This window comes from Canis lupus, chromosome 36 (genome assembly GCF_011100685.1).
Source record: "Canis lupus familiaris isolate Mischka breed German Shepherd chromosome 36, alternate assembly UU_Cfam_GSD_1.0, whole genome shotgun sequence".
Taxonomy (NCBI): Eukaryota; Metazoa; Chordata; class Mammalia; order Carnivora; family Canidae; genus Canis; species Canis lupus.
In genome coordinates, this window is record NC_049257.1 from 18,608,191 (window position 1) to 18,624,382 (window position 16,192).

Genomic DNA, 16,192 nt, shown 5'->3' on the forward strand with positions numbered 1-16,192 from the left:
ACAATGATTCAAGGGAAAGGAAGAATTGCACATCACTCACTTTAAATCAAAAGCCAGAAACGATTAAGCTTAGAGAAGAAGGCATGTTGAAAGTTGGGCCTCCTTAACTGCCAAATAGTTAACCAAGCTGTGAATGGAAAGGACAACTTATAGAGGAAATTACAAGTAGTACTCCAGGAAACACACAAATGATAAAGTGAAACATCCTAATTGATGACATAGGGAAACTTTTAGTTGTCTAAATGAAGATCAAACTATAATATTCTCTTAAGTCAAAGCTCAATCTTTAGCAAAGCACTAACTCTCTTCAATTCTATGAAAGCCGAAAGAGATGAGGAAGTTGCAGAAGAAAAACTGGAAGCTAGCAAAGGTTGGTTCATTAGGTTTATGGAAAGAATTCATCTCCATAACCTAAAAATGCAACATGAAGCAGGAAGTGCTGACACAGAAGCTGTGGCAAGTTATCTAGAAAACCTAGCTAAGATCATTAATGAAGATACACATTTTCAAAATAGACAAAATGCCTTTATATTGGAAAATGATGTCAGCTAGGGCTTTCATAACCCAAAGAGAAACCAACGCCTGGCTTAAAAGCTTAATTTTCTTATCAGGGGCTAATGTCACTGGTGACTTTTTTTAAAGGATTTATTTATTTATTTTAGAGAGAGAAAGTGTGTGAGTGGTGGGGAAGGGGGCATAGGGAGAGGGAAGCGAGAATCTCAAGCAGACTCCTCCTTGAGCCTGACACAGGGCTCAATCTCGCAACCATGAGATCATGACCTGTGTCAAAATCAAGAGTCAGCTACTTAACCACCTGAGCCACCCAGACACCTTGCCATTGGTGACTTTTAACTGAATCCAAAGCTCACTGACCATTCTGAAAATGCTATGGCCCTTAAGAATTATGCTCCATTTGCTCTGCCTGTGCCTTAAAATGAAACATAAAGCTTAGATGAAAGTACATCTGTTACAACATAATTTACTGAATATTTTAAGCCCACTGTTGAGACCTACTGCTAGAAAAAAAAAGATTCCTTTCATTGACAATGCACCTGGTCCACCCGAGACTCATGTAGAAGTACAATGAGATTAATGTTTTCATGCCTGCTAACACAACATCCATTCTGCAGCCCGTGGATCAAGGAAGAATCCCAACTTTCAAGTCTTATTATTATTTTTAAAGATTTCATTTATTTGAGAGAGAGAGAGAGAAATAGAGAATGAGCAAGAGAGGGAGAGTACGAGCAGGGTGAGGGGCACAGGGAGAAGCAGGCTCCCCACTGAGCAGGGAGCCTAGTGCAGGACTCAATCCCAGGACCCTGGGACCTGAGCCAAAGGCAGACAGACGTTTAACTGACTGAGCCACTCAGGCATCCAAGTCTTATTATGTAGATATACATTTCATAAGGCTGTAACTGCCATAGACAGTGATTCCTCTAATTGATCTGGGCAAAGTAAACTGAAAACCTTCTAGAAAGGATTCACCATTCTAGATGCTATTAAGAACACTTGTGATTCATGGGAAGAAGTCAAAATATCAAAATTAACAGAAGTTTGGAAGAAGGTGATCCAATCTTCATGGATGAGGTTTCAACACTTTGGTGGAGGAAATAACAGCAGATGTGGTGGAAACAGCAAGAAGGACAGATTTAGAAGTGGAACCTGAATTGTAGCAAATTTCATAATAACCTGAAGAGATGAGGAGTTGCTTCTTACAGATGAGCAAAGAAAGTGGTTTCCTGAGATGGAATCTATTCCTGGTAAAGATGCTGTGAAGACTGTTGAAATGATGATGAAAGATTGAGAATACCTCATAAACTTAGTTGATAAAATAGCGGCAGGGTTTGAGAGGATTCTGACTTTGATAGAAGTTCTATGGGTAAAATGCTATCAAACAGCTAGAGGGAAATCATTTGTGAAAGGAAGAGTCAATCAAGTGGCAAACTTCGTTGTTATTTTAAGAAATGACTACAACCACCTCGACCTTCACCAACCACTACCTTGATCAGTCAGCACCTATCAACAGAGAAGCAAAACCCTCACCATGTACCCACAACATGCTGAAAGTTCAGATAATGGTTTGCATTTTTTTAGCAAGAAAAGATTTTAAAATTAAATTATGTATACTGTTTGTTTTTTTTTTTTTAGATATACTGCTTTTATACACTTAACAGAATACAAGTATAGAGTAAACATAACTTTTACATGCCCTGGGAAACCAAATATCATTTGACTCACTTTACTGAGATATTTCTTTTATAGCAGTGGTCTGGAACTAAACCCACAACATCTCTGAGGTATGCCTGTATTTAGTTAGGAGTTGGTTTGAAGTTACTGCTATAGCTACTCTTCCCTATCCCACCCCCCACTCTCTCTGGAAGCAGTTTTAAAACTATAAGAATGTTCCAGTTCAGAAAGGACCTAAAATATAGGCTTCTGTTTTAGTTAGATGTCCTATCTGAATCCTGCTGTGTTTCAGCATGCATCTGGATCTCTTTCCAGTTGTAACATCAGTATTTACATGAAAATTTCCTCTGGTAAGCATCTATGGGTTTCTAATGTAAAATCCTACCATAAATAACCCTAAATTTTAAGGCATGTAAAAGTTTATACATTTATTGCTATCCCTTAATTATTACTATGCTCAAAAAATGCTGTAAATTTTTTATTCAGATATCACAAGCCCAAATTTTCCAGTTGCATGCATGAGAAAAAAATTTTTAATATGCTGTCTTCATATAGTAACTAATCCAAAATAGAAAACTATCCTTGCACCAACTGAAGTCTCAGGGACAGATGCACTGATTAGAGACTTCAACAACATAACTTATGCTGTCTGAAAGGCCTTCTGAGGCAGATGTTCCATCTTATGACTCATCTAATCATTTACTTATACACTAATGTCCACTATATTCTATCACTCATATCACAGCAACTAAGCAGTGGAAGTGAAACTCCGAATTTTGTTCTTGCAAATATAAAGTTCCCATTTAATTCAGAGCATTTCTGGAAAAAAAAAAAAAAAAAAAGCCTTATTTGTAAGTAGTTTCCCACTCTCGAATCACTGAACTCACGTAGAGTTTCTGTATACAAATTATCGTTAAAATGTAGAAAGCCAGGTAAATTGCAGAGATATACCACTGGCTACCTTGGAAAATATACTTATGTATATTTTACCTTTTACTTGTTATTAAAATAAAAAGTGAATAGTGACATTCCTAAAGCTTTTTATAAAATAAAAGACAACTCTGCTTTAAGTGAGTAATTTTATTCCATTAGTTCTGAATTCTGTTCAGAATTAGAAGAAATTATCTAAAGAAAATACTTGTCAATTTAAATAATGTCAACATATTAGTGCTATTAGCTTACTTAAATAAATTATAACCAGGATTATTTAACAAGACACCAAAGAGAAAAAAATTCAGATTACTCAGAATCCACTCGTAAAGTTCTCTAAGCATTCAGATTGCTGTGTAAAGTTAATATTACCTTACGTATAAAAGAAGTTATCTAATAGTCTAAATATTTATTCTAATATCAATCTTAAGTCTTAATCAAACAGTTATACTTTGTTCCTTTTTAACAGAAGAAAATGAATAAAAATGACTAAAAAATGCTTTTAACTGGGAATTTAAAAATTAGAACAATATTATTAAAGTGATCAGTAATGTATCATATTAGGAGTATTAAATTTCCTTTGAAAATCAAATCGTATAATTGAAAGATTTTCCACACACACGGGTTTTCTACATTTTATCTCTTAATGTAATATTTATTGAAGGCAAATTTTAAAATTGAGAAAACCTTTAATAATATAACCATCTTTACTTGCTACCAAAATAAGGGGGAAGTTTTTATGAAACTGTCATGTTTAATAGTAGTCAATAGCTGCATACAATCAGTAAATAATTCAGTTTAAGGCAAGAACAACTACATCATCATTTAGTGGTTGCAATTTAGATTATTCTAGCGTGTAATGCTTTAATTGTATAAAACAAAGCTGATGTCACATATACAAAAGAACTTCTTGCAAAACAAGTACCACAAATAATCTCTATGCTGCCACTGATGGCTGACAAGTGATGAGCACTTTGTTCAAATTTATACACTGCACATAAGACGACAACAGGTGGTTTATAAAAGAAAATACTGAATGAAGCTCTTAAATTTTTCATAATCAACATTTTTATAAATATCTTGCCAGAATATCTGCTTTAATCTTTGAACAGCTAAGATTTCTTATACAGGGAAATATAATATTCTCAATATTTAAAAAAGTGAAGTGGAGCCAGACAAACTATGATTAATGTCAGGCTAAAAATGCTTATATAAGACAATATATTAATATATTGTCATTATCAATATATTCCATAGTTTAGTCATTTAGGTTAATATTTTTAAGTATTTTTTTTTTAATTTTTTTATTTATTTATGATAGTCACAGAGAGAGAGAGGCAGAGACACAGGCAGAGGGAGAAGCAGGCTCCATGCACCGGGAGCCCGATGTGGGATTCGATCCCGGGTCTCCAGGATCATGCCCTGGGCCAAGGCAGGCGCCAAACCGCTGTGCCACCCAGGGATCCCTATTTTTAAATATTTTTAAAAATCTATCCTTATTAATTGATATCTGGGCACTATTATGCAGTGCTGGAGAAAATGCCCCCATTGAAGCAAATACACATCCAAGCTCTCTAGGCCTTAATCAGCCAGTAGTGTTAGAGGGGTTTTCTCATTGATGTACTACTACCACCACCCTACTCTAAGGATCCAAAGTCTTAATAAAGCACATTGGAAGCTATGTTATTTTTGATGTTGTTTTTTTTTTAAAGAGAATAATACAAAATCCAAATGAAATAAAATTTTAAAAATTTGAGAGAGGTACTTGCTACCACATCCTCCACTCCAATTAACTGGTCAGAGAAAAGAGTTTTTTATCAGAAAGGATTACAATCAGGAGTCTTGCCACCCTCCTACTCCCAAATAATCATAAACACAAAGGACCTTTATTTGCCTTAAATGATTTAACTGTTCTAGTTCAAAGGACAATAACTAGGAATGGACAAGAGTAATGTTAAGCTGCTAAAAGATGAAGAAAAAATAAATAGGCAAGTGTGAGCTATAACTTCCCTCACAGTCACATTAACAACAAGAAATAGTGAATTATCTCTAAAACTCACATTACAACTGTTCAATCCTGGGATATATATCCCAGGATATAAATATACTCTATTTACATGCTCTAGACAAATGCTCAGTTGTAAACACGATGCCGAAAACATGCATTATCTATTTTTCAGAGTCATCTCAAATGACCACATAGTTGAAAGCACTGCACATTTGCAGCGAAATTTTGTATGTGATGCTTAGTAAAGTGGTAAAACTGAGGAATAAATTACTTTCATTTACCTAGAATAGTGGAAGAAATCCATTTGAAGAAATCCAGGTTGTATTAAAAGAAGATGAAAAAGCAGGCAGATTAACAGACTACACAGTGATGCCAAACTGCACTAGTAGCCACTGTACCCTGCATGTGCACACAGGCACATGCACATACACACACAGAACAACCAAGTTATATTGAAGAATGTCCTTAATGAGATAGTAAAAGTTATTAATTTTATTAAATCTCAACTCTTGGGCACACATCTTTTTATGCTGGGGAAGGAGACAAAAGTACAAATAAAACACCAATGCTGCATACCAAAATACAATGGTTGTCAAGAAAAAGCACTTGAATTGGTAGCCGCTTTTTTTGTGGAGCATGGACTTCTACTTGAACAACTGACATTCAGACAAACTTTGGTTATATAATCTTATTGTAAATGATAAGACTCAGGTTTTTAGGTGAAAATTAGAATTTTGGAAAACTTCTATCTGCCACCATGAGCTTAATAGCTTCCCAATATTTATAGACTTCTCCTGAGATCTGTGGGGATGTTAATAGATGTGATTTTTTTTTTGATTCTGTATAATGAAAACATGTCAAGATTTAGAAGATCTGCTTCACTCGCTCAGAATCAGTATTTTCCAAATTACTAACTGCATGCCTGGGTAGAAGAGCCACTCAAAGTACATCATACACCAGTAGACTTTAATGTAACCAAGTACAAAAACTCCATTGCTATACTTGCAAATTCCACATTCTAATTAACTTTTAAGAAATTTGTCAAGTTTTGATGTAGTATTGAAAAATAATATTCACAATTATCTGAAAAGGTTATGAAAATACTCTTCCTTTTTCTAACACATATCTGAGGCCAGATTTTCTTCACATATCTCAACAAAACATCTTGCACAAGATTAAATGCATACACAAATATGATAATCCAACTATCTTCTACTATCCCAAATATTACAGAGATTTATAAAATATAAAACAATCCCATTTTTCTCATTAAATATTTTTGCTTTAGAAAATATATTTTTCAAAAATATGTTAACATATAATGGGTTTATCATTGTTATTTTACAATGCATTAAAAATAATTTTTAATCTTAGTTTTAATTTCTAATATGGTAATTATAGATTGGTATTAACCTAATAAACACAAATTTGGGGGAGGCCTTCATAATTTTAAGAATATAAAAGAGTCTGGAGAGGAAAAAGGTTGAGAACTGCTGCTTTAAAGGTTATTAATCGGGATCACTGGGTGGTGCAGCGGTTTAGCGCCTGCCTTTGGCCCAGGGCGGGATCCTGGAGACCCAGGATCGAATCCCATGTAGGGCTCCCGGTGCATGGAGCCTGCTTCTCCCTCTGCCTGTGTCTCTGCCTCTCTCTCTCTCTCTCTGTGTGACTATCATAAATAAATTTAAAAAAAATAAAATAAAATAAAATTAATAAAGGTTATTAATCCCAGCTCCTTTTAAGAGATTATTCTACTTTTCCATTTGGCGGAAGGAGATAAAAAGTTGCATTCTTCTTATAAAAATGAATTTCTCTAGAGGCTATAAAGAGAGATTGTTGAGTTGAAAAAGACAACAGCAGTTAGAAAAAGGAACCAAGGGATCCCTGGGTGGCGCAGCGGTTTGGCGCCTGCCTTTGGCCCAGGGCGTGATCCTGGGGACCCGGGATCGAATCCCACGTCGGGTTCCCAGTGCATGGAGCCTGCTTCTCCCTCTGCCTATGTCTCTGCCTCTATCTCTCTCTCTCTCTCTCTCTCTCTGTGACTATCATAAATAAATAAAAAATTAAAAAAAAAAAAAGAAAAGAAAAAGGAACCAAGATTCTATGGACACTTGGCTACTTCCAGACCTGGGTCAAGATGGAATAGGAAAGCCAGGAACATCCTTCGTATCATACCAGATAGCATAAAGCTATCAAAGATTACTAGTGTGATATCAACAGAGTTCAGGAGCCAGCTGAAGAGGCTCCCTTGGCCAAAGATGGTACAACTTGATTATCAGGAAGGATGATAACCACAATGAACTGAAACATAACAACTGTTTAAGTCTATGAATTAAAATGATCCAAAAGTATCATTATAGACCTCTATGGGATGCTAACAAACCAATTCATTATTGTGCCAACTTCATCCTAGGAAATCATCAATATAATCCCACCCATATGTCCAAGAGGGAGGAAAAAGCCTAAGTCAGAGGAATCCTTATTTGGTAAAAATAAAGTCCTATAACTTTTAAATACAGTTTTTTAAATTCCAGATAAAATATTCCAGATAAATTTATGCTAAGTAACAGTAAGCACCTATCTTCTAAAGGAAGCTGCATTTCCCTTACCGTACATCAACTGTCTTCAAAGAAACCTACACATAAAATCTATCTTTAAAAAACAAACAAAATTACAACTTCACTGACTGAACAGTGATCTCTTTCCCTCTGAACTCCATCCCTCAACGTGTTTGTAAACATCAAAGTAATTACCATGACTACTTTAGGTTCAAAAAATATGATAGTTTTCTTGAAGTAATGAGGTTCAAAGGTAAAAGAGACTAAAGACTTAAGACATGGACTATGGATGTTATAGTCAATTAACTAAAAAATGCACACAATATATGAGAGATAGTTAAAAGAAAGGGTCTTAGATAAGAGTCCACATTCAATTCCCAGTACTGCCATTTAATAATTTGAGCTATTTAACCTCTCTAATTGTTTCTCTAGTATGTAAGATGAGAATAGCAGTGCCTACTTTATATAAATTTTATCATAGAGTAATTGAGGTCACAGATATAATAATAAAGACTTTAGATATTCCCTGTAACACATAAATCCTCAATAAATAAAGCTGCTGGTAATGGTACTAACTATTCATGTCATCTAAAGATCAAGAAAGGAGATGATGGGAAAATGGGAAAATGTTGGGCAAAACGGTTCCCTTCACCAACTGTCAAATGATATCATCAGTCCAATAAAGGTTAGCCAACATTCTGCCTTTAGCTGGTATGGGGCAGTTATCAGAAAGGAAATGGAAATATAATACATGAATGAGTGCCCATTTTCACAGACACCAGGTATAAGTACACTATCTGAAATAACATTGTTTCCTTTTTTAGACTTCCTAACAAAATATTATCCAAGTCATTTAGTGAAAAGACATAGTGACGTTTATAACATAATAATCCTGCTATGTAAATACTCAGTATAAACCTTCCATTTGCAAGTAAAATAGGCCAGTCTCCTAAAGCCTCTTAAATTAAATGAAGCAAACTTTTAAATTCTCATCCATGAATTACAATGTTAGCAAAGAAAGGCTGACAAAAAGAACAGAAAGGAATTATAACAAAGAAGGATTCAAATTCAAATTCAAATTATAGTCTTGTCTTGATTTACATCAACTTTAACTCAAGAGATTAACTACAAAACCCTACTGAGTATAGTAAACCAAGTACAAACCATCACCCAGGGCATTTAGGCTACTCCATTCTCTCTCAACAACTGTCTACCCTGGGGGCTTCTCCAGTTGTTGCCCTATGAAAGTCACCCCAGCTCTTCCCCCTTACTTTCCATGGGGTAAATAGTTACTCTGTAATCTTATTTCACTGATATATGTGTAGTTGTTCCTAATATATATACTGTAATATTTATATTTACAGTTGGTTAAATAGAGTAATTTCTACAAAGAGCAAATGGAAGAAATCCTTTCAAAAATGTCTAACAAGAAATGAAATGTAAAAGAAGTGTATCTTTTGATTCATTAATTTCTTTCCAGTAAATACTTAAGGAAATAATACAATCTAGGCAAAAAGACACATGAGTAAAGTCACTCGCTAAAGAGTTATCATAGCCAAATAACTGAAAACACATTCCAATATTTAGGAAATGATAAACTGTAGATCCCTGACATATTATCCTTTGTTAAACATTCTTATTAATGTTATTAATAATATATTAATGTATTATCAATATATTATTGTTATTGTCAGTATTTAGACCATAAAATAAGAAAAATATTTTATGATATAATATTAGTAAATACCTCTAGGATATAAATATAAGGTAGCAGTTAAAATATGGTAAAAATCCTGATTCTCCCACTCAGTAACTGTGATTTCTCACAAGTTATTTAAAGTCCCTGAGACACAGTTTCATTTCAAAAATGAGGTAATATGATCGAGCAGGAGAATCAAATGATATTACTATAAAGTACCTAGCCCCTAACTCAAATTCCCTTCCCTATTAGTCAAGTGATTCTTCACTATTACTGCAACCATGAGTTTATAAATAGCAGATCATATCTAAAACGGTACAATGGGGGCAGCCCCGGGCTTAGCGGTTTAGCGCTGCCTTCAGCCTGGGGCGAGATCCTGGAGACCAGGGATCCAGTCCCACATCAGGCTCCCTGCAGGGAGCCTGCTTCTCCCTCTCCTGTGTCTCTGCCTCTCTCCCTCCCTCTCTCTGTCTCATGAATAAATAAAATCTTTAAAAAAAAATAAAAATAAAAATAAAATAAAATGGTACAATGGTGGTAAGATTGTGGTTCTATATTTAAAATTACTACCTGTAGTACATTTCCTTAATGTTGCTTATATTTTCCTCAGTTCTTTAAAAGCGAGTCATCAACCCTTGGCCTGACTGTGACCCCTAATATAACTCTGTTTCAATGCTTTTAAAAATCATATTCTAATAATTTTAATTAAGAGTCCTTTCCCGAACATGTTACCTATAATACACAAATCAGAACTTAGCCTGTATATACCAACATGAAAACAAAACAAAACAAATTAGGAAAATGAATAGAATACATGCTATCCCCTACACATTCACACTAATGCTTTATTAAAATTTGAACAATAAATTTAGTTGAGGGAGAGAAGAGAACACTATTCCAAAAAAGTTACACATTAACGTATAATCCATACTTTTGATTCTATCCATCTGACAACCTGGCATGTGAGAGAAGACGACCTTCACAACTGGTCTGAACAGATGGTAGATATAGCTGTCCCTTTCATTTCAGGTATAAGGGAAAAGGAACAAAATCACTTTCCCCTGACCCAACTCCTTAATTATGTGAAATGTAAAATATCTCAAGGTCTGATGATACAATGGGAGCTTCTTAGGTCCTCTGGCAAGAATTGAGTCAGTCAAGTCCAGGTCAGTCAGATAATGCTCCTTCTTCCCTCCCACAGAGTAAACAAAGACATCAAAGTCAGAATTGCGGTGGAGGAGAAGATGGATCAGGAAGTAAACACCATGGACCTGGACAAATAAATTCCAAGCTCATGGCCAGTCTAGGAGTTCTGAGGAACACCATAATCTTACCAAAGAAGAAGAGAGAAAATCTCTGGTTATAAAAACCAGTACTGCAACACAGCATGTAGCCCTTAAAGGAAGCCCCCTACCTTTCCTTCAACTGCCCAAGTTGGGAAGTGGTACCACCAACACATAAAGTCAAAATTATAAGTTACTGATGTAGAAATACTGTATCTGGCATACAATGGGTGGTTTAAGGGCATCAATGTAAACTCTGCAGAGGACAAGTTATAAGGAAATTGAAGATTCACTGTAGTAAAACACAAGGGCTCATCTGATTTCATTCATGCAAGTATAACAATGAATGCACTAGTTTCAAAACCAAATCAGTCTCAATACTTACATTTTTATCTTAACATAATGACAGTGTTCTGACAACTAAGAAAAATGTGGTTCAAAATTTGATGCTTAACGATCAAGAGATTCTCCAGGACCTTAAAAGCTGCCCTCACATCCTGAGTAATTTCAACTCATTAGTGAGAGAGGAGTTTTTAAAAGAATCCATGTAGCTGTCTATTTTGAGCAGAAAAGGATGGGAAACAAGACCTCTAAAGCATATCAGAAAAGACATTGAAGAAAAAAATGAGAATGCCTCAAGCACCTAAAGTAGATAGAAGACCACCATGAGTATGATATGTTCAAGCAATTAAACTGTAAATAGCTAGTAGAGTAAATAGTAGCTTCATACAATATTACAATGCAAAGCAGAAGGAATGGTTTCCTACTGCTACAATATTTTCCACAGTAAACAGAAGTTGGTTATTAGAATGCATTGTGTATGTAGATGAGAACCACTGCATAATTACTTAACCCATTGAATCTGTACCAAAGAAACAAAGAAAACATATGTCTTTTGGTCAGATTGTTTACTGCAATCCAATACTAGATTAATTTAATAAATACTGCCGAAAAAGAAAATTACAGGACCCAAAGAAAAAAAACTCCATTATTTTAGGATACAATCAAAGACCATTTTATATTGGCAATTTGTGTCTAGGCAAAAATGTGTGACTCATTTTAAACTTTTAAATGATATGCTTATGGGGGGGAGGGGAGGTGGGATCTTGAAAACAGTAATTTATGTTCATGGTAATTAAAGGTGATTTACAAAACATATAAACACCTAACTTAACCTAAAAGGGGAAGACAATTAAATGAAGGCATTTTTACCTTCTCATTTAGCAGTTCAGTAAAGTTGTAGTGCCTTGAGGGCTACAATTCCATATAAACTAGAAAGACAACTTCAAGCCTATTTCTTCCATCAGCGCTACATTCATCTCTTTTTTAGCAACAAAACTAACGGATCTCTTTGGAATCTTATTGGTAGAGCTCTAGCTAAGCAATTTAGATGTAAGAAAGTCAAAGAGATACAGAGGGACAGTAATATAAAACAGAAAGAAGACACATCTGTCATTAATAACAAAGGAGAAAGGATAAGGGCTTTTATTTTCCCTAACCAAAAATTCTAACCATCTGCACAGAAATTGTTTACATGAATCAACCTTAGTTCTACCTCTGTAAGAACTTGTCTGTCCAGTTTAAGAGGGGTGAAGGCCAAGAGGGAAGTGAAATCAGTCAAGGGCTCAAAATTATACTGGGGGAAAGCAGGGAGATAGGAGTATTTTCTAAGAATTATAGAACAGCAGAAAGCTTTTAAAATAAAAAGAAATGACATCAAAAACAGAATAATTATCAGTTATTACAAAAACTTAAAATGCTCTACGTACCAAAGAAAACTCTTTTTAAGGGAAATAAACATTGAAAAGTAAATTCAAATAGAAACTATACTCCTTCATATAATCAGGAAAAGAAAATAAGCATACATCCTTCCTTTAGCTTTAAAAAAAAAAGGCAATTACTTCTAGAGATGAGAACAAGGGACAAACATGAAATTTTATTGTGAATACTTATTTTCTATCTTGTTTATAATAAGCAAGTGATTTTGAGTTTTTAAAATATAATGAATACATTTTTTTAAGTAACAGCATCTGTTTGGTCATTTAAAATCAAAAGGTAGGGATCCCTGGGTGGCGCAGCGGTTTAGCCCCTGCCTTTGGCCCAGGGCGCAATCCTGGAGACCCGGGATCGAATCCCACGTCGGGCTCCCGGTGCATGGAGCCTGCTTCTCCCTCTGCCTGTGTCTCTGCCTCTCTCTCTCTCTCTCTCTCTCTGTGTGTGTGACTATCATAAATAAATAAAAATTTAAAAAAATAAAAAATAAAATAAAAAATAAAATAAAAAGGTAGAGAGCAATCTGGTAAAACCAAAACTGTCTACTCATAAAGTGTGAGGGGCAAGGGTATAAACACCTTGTTAAATTACAATTTTATATGTACTATGGAATGAAACTCATTTTTACTAAAGCACAAATTTTTGTCCCTAAATTACATATAATTGAATCTAATATAAGGGAACACCTTCTGATATCACGAAGGTAGCTATTGATTATATCTCTACAGTGGGGTGGTGTGACTAGCAAGGGTTTCTCTCCACTCTGACAGATTAACAAAGGAATTCTGTCTTTGTTTTGTTTTTTTTTTTTTAAGATTATATTTATTTATTCATTGAGAGACACATTGAGAGATGCAGAAACAGGCAAAGGGAGAAGCAGGCTCCATGCAGGGAGCCCGATGCAAGACTCAATCCCAGGACCCCAGGATCACATACGACCTGAGTCAAAGGCAGATGCTCAACCACTGAGTCACGGAGGCATCCCAGGAATTCTGTTTAGGTGACTCTACACTGTACATACTAAAACAACTAATATAAAGATAGTAACGTTGCTAAGATCTATTTGAAAGGCTGTTTCTTTCCCTATCATCCTTCTTATTCTTAGGAGGGGAAAAGCCAGATGAAATGAAATACTGAATTCTCAATAAGTTCCCTCAATCTTTCAAATCCAACTTAGTTTGTTATTAGGACAAAGAGTCCTAATAACTGTCCTGCCTTTCCCTATAGCCTTCTCTCCCCTTCTCAACACTGTAGACAGACAGACAGATATATACAGACACACACACTCAGTATGCTACATCCTACATTTGCTCCATTCAAATTTCTTAGAAATGCAAGTATCACTTTATGGCAGAAGAGACCACACAAGTATAATGCTATGAGAATAATCAAGGTAATAACTTCTTTAACAAAAGAATCTACTAATCTAGTTGTCTGCAAGTAAATTCCTTAAGTAGATCATCCTGGCAGAACCATATGGATTAGCCCAGGTTAAAAAAAAATCAAACATTTTACAGAGATAAAATAGATCCCTGACAACTCCTGAATCACAACATTCTAGGCCAAAGCCATCTTCTCGTTTTTTTAGTGAATGTTTATTTTATCTTAGAGAAGGAGAGAGAGAGAGAAAGCAGTGGGAAAGGCAGAAGGAAAGGGAAAGAATCCCCAAGCAGACTCCAGACTGAGTGCAGAGCCTGACATGAGGCTCGATCCCAGGACCCTAAGACCATGCATGACCTGAGCTGAAACCAAGAGTCAGATGCTTAATGGACCCAATGAGCCACCCAGGCGCTCCTTCTCATTATTTTAATACAGAACGCTAAAGGATTTTATTTGAATCATCTGTGAATGCCTTATATTGGTATTTAAATTAGAAAATTCCTCAAGTTTTAAAAATCAGCATAATACATGTCCACTTTAAAAAAAAAAAAAAAGCCAAGGGTCTAAAGTAAAATAGTCAGCCATCTCTCCCTCTATCCAGTTCTATTCTTCAAAAATCTATACAATTTCATGTATCTTCTTCTAATTCCCTGTAGTGTAGTGTGTAGAACTGAGATGTCCAATACTGCACCCGCTAACCACATGTGGCTCTTAATTACTTGAAATGTGGCTAGTCCAGATGGAGATGTCTCTGAGTATAAATCACACATCAGATTTCAAAGACAACATCAAAAATATATCAATAATTTTTCATACTGACCTCATATTAAAATAATACTTTTGATACATTATATTACTAAAATTAACATCACCTTTTTTTTTTTTTTTTTTTTTTACTTTTTCTTATGTGGCTATCAGAAAATGTTAAATTAGGGATCCCTGGGTGGCTCAGCAGTTTGGCGCCTGCCTTTGGCCCAGGGCGCAATCCTGGAGTCCCGGGATTGAGTCCCACGTCGGGCATGGAGCCTGCTTCTCCCTCTCTGCCTCTCTCTCTCTCTCTCTCATAAATAAATAAATGTTTAAAAAAAATGTTAAATTACATATATAGCCACATTTATAGCTAACAATTTATTTCTGCTGGTCAGCACGGTGCAAAGGCCAATAACGCAGATTTTAGAGTCAGACTTGCCTTACTGAATATAACTACCGAATATATCTTCTACCAGCTGTTAACGGACAAATTTCCTAACCTCTGTACCCATTTCTGACTTGTTCTGAGAATCAAATGAAATTATTCACATAAAGCACTTAGCACACAGCCTGGCACATAGTAAATGCTCAATAAATATTTGATAGCAACAAAAGAACAAAAACTGTAACCTAATTCTTTTAAAGTCACTACATAGCACCTGTCTCTTTGGGCACTACACATTATGCAGAGCAAGTATTTTCTGGAAAACAATGTACACCGACCATTTGAATCCCGTCTCTCACACACAAATATGTGGATCTTAAACATGTTTAATATATAGATTCTAAACATTCATATTTAAAAATGTATGAAAGCAGTGTGGTATGGTGAAAAACTGGAAAGAAAAAGAACTTTAAAGAATAAAGACGTGCTCTATGTCCAGTTTACTAGCTATATACCCTAGGAAAACAATGTAACCTTTCACTCTCAATATTCTCATCTATACAACTGGGATAGTACCAATCCTGCAGAACTGTTAAGTTTAAATGGAATAATAAATTAGAAATAATCTACCACAGTACTTAACATATACCAGATACTTAATTTCTCTTCTCCTGGAAATTAAAATAAAATGCCAACAATTCAGACACATGCTAATAGCATTAATATTCACTTGCTTGCTGTATCACAACTGCCCAAGCCTGTTCCTACTCTGAAGCATCTAGATTCCCTATATTTTATCCCTTGTATGAATTGGAGTTACAAACCTGTACCACTGTATAACAGCATAGGTAAATACTCCAGAAAAAAATAAATACTTCAGGAAAAAAAATAATCTAACTCTATGGCCTCTGTTTTTATCCAGAGTCATAAAGAGGGGTAGGAGATTGCTTCCAGATTACTGCCTTTTGTGCAAACTAAGAGAAAACATTGCACATTGGCTGTGCTGCAAGTTTCTTTTTACAAAGATGCAATAAACGTCAATTTAGAACTAGGAAACGTATCTATTCTGATATATACCAGATGCATATGAAATTAGACAACCTATAATTTTTTCTCTTTGCTTCGGCTGCCACGATGCTCTGTGGTAAGATGTATTCACAATGTCAGTACATTATTCAGCATGGGTTATATGTTAACACGTACTTAGGCTCCTGACCATCCATTCACCCTATTCCCTTT

General features: G+C 35.2%; 1 protein-coding gene across 1 annotated transcript in view; it reads right to left on the reverse strand.

Annotated features, from left to right (window-relative positions):
* The window catches only part of OLA1 (Obg like ATPase 1), a 170,099-nt gene that overhangs the window by 116,450 nt on the left and 37,457 nt on the right, over positions 1–16,192 (reverse strand). The window lies entirely within an intron of this gene.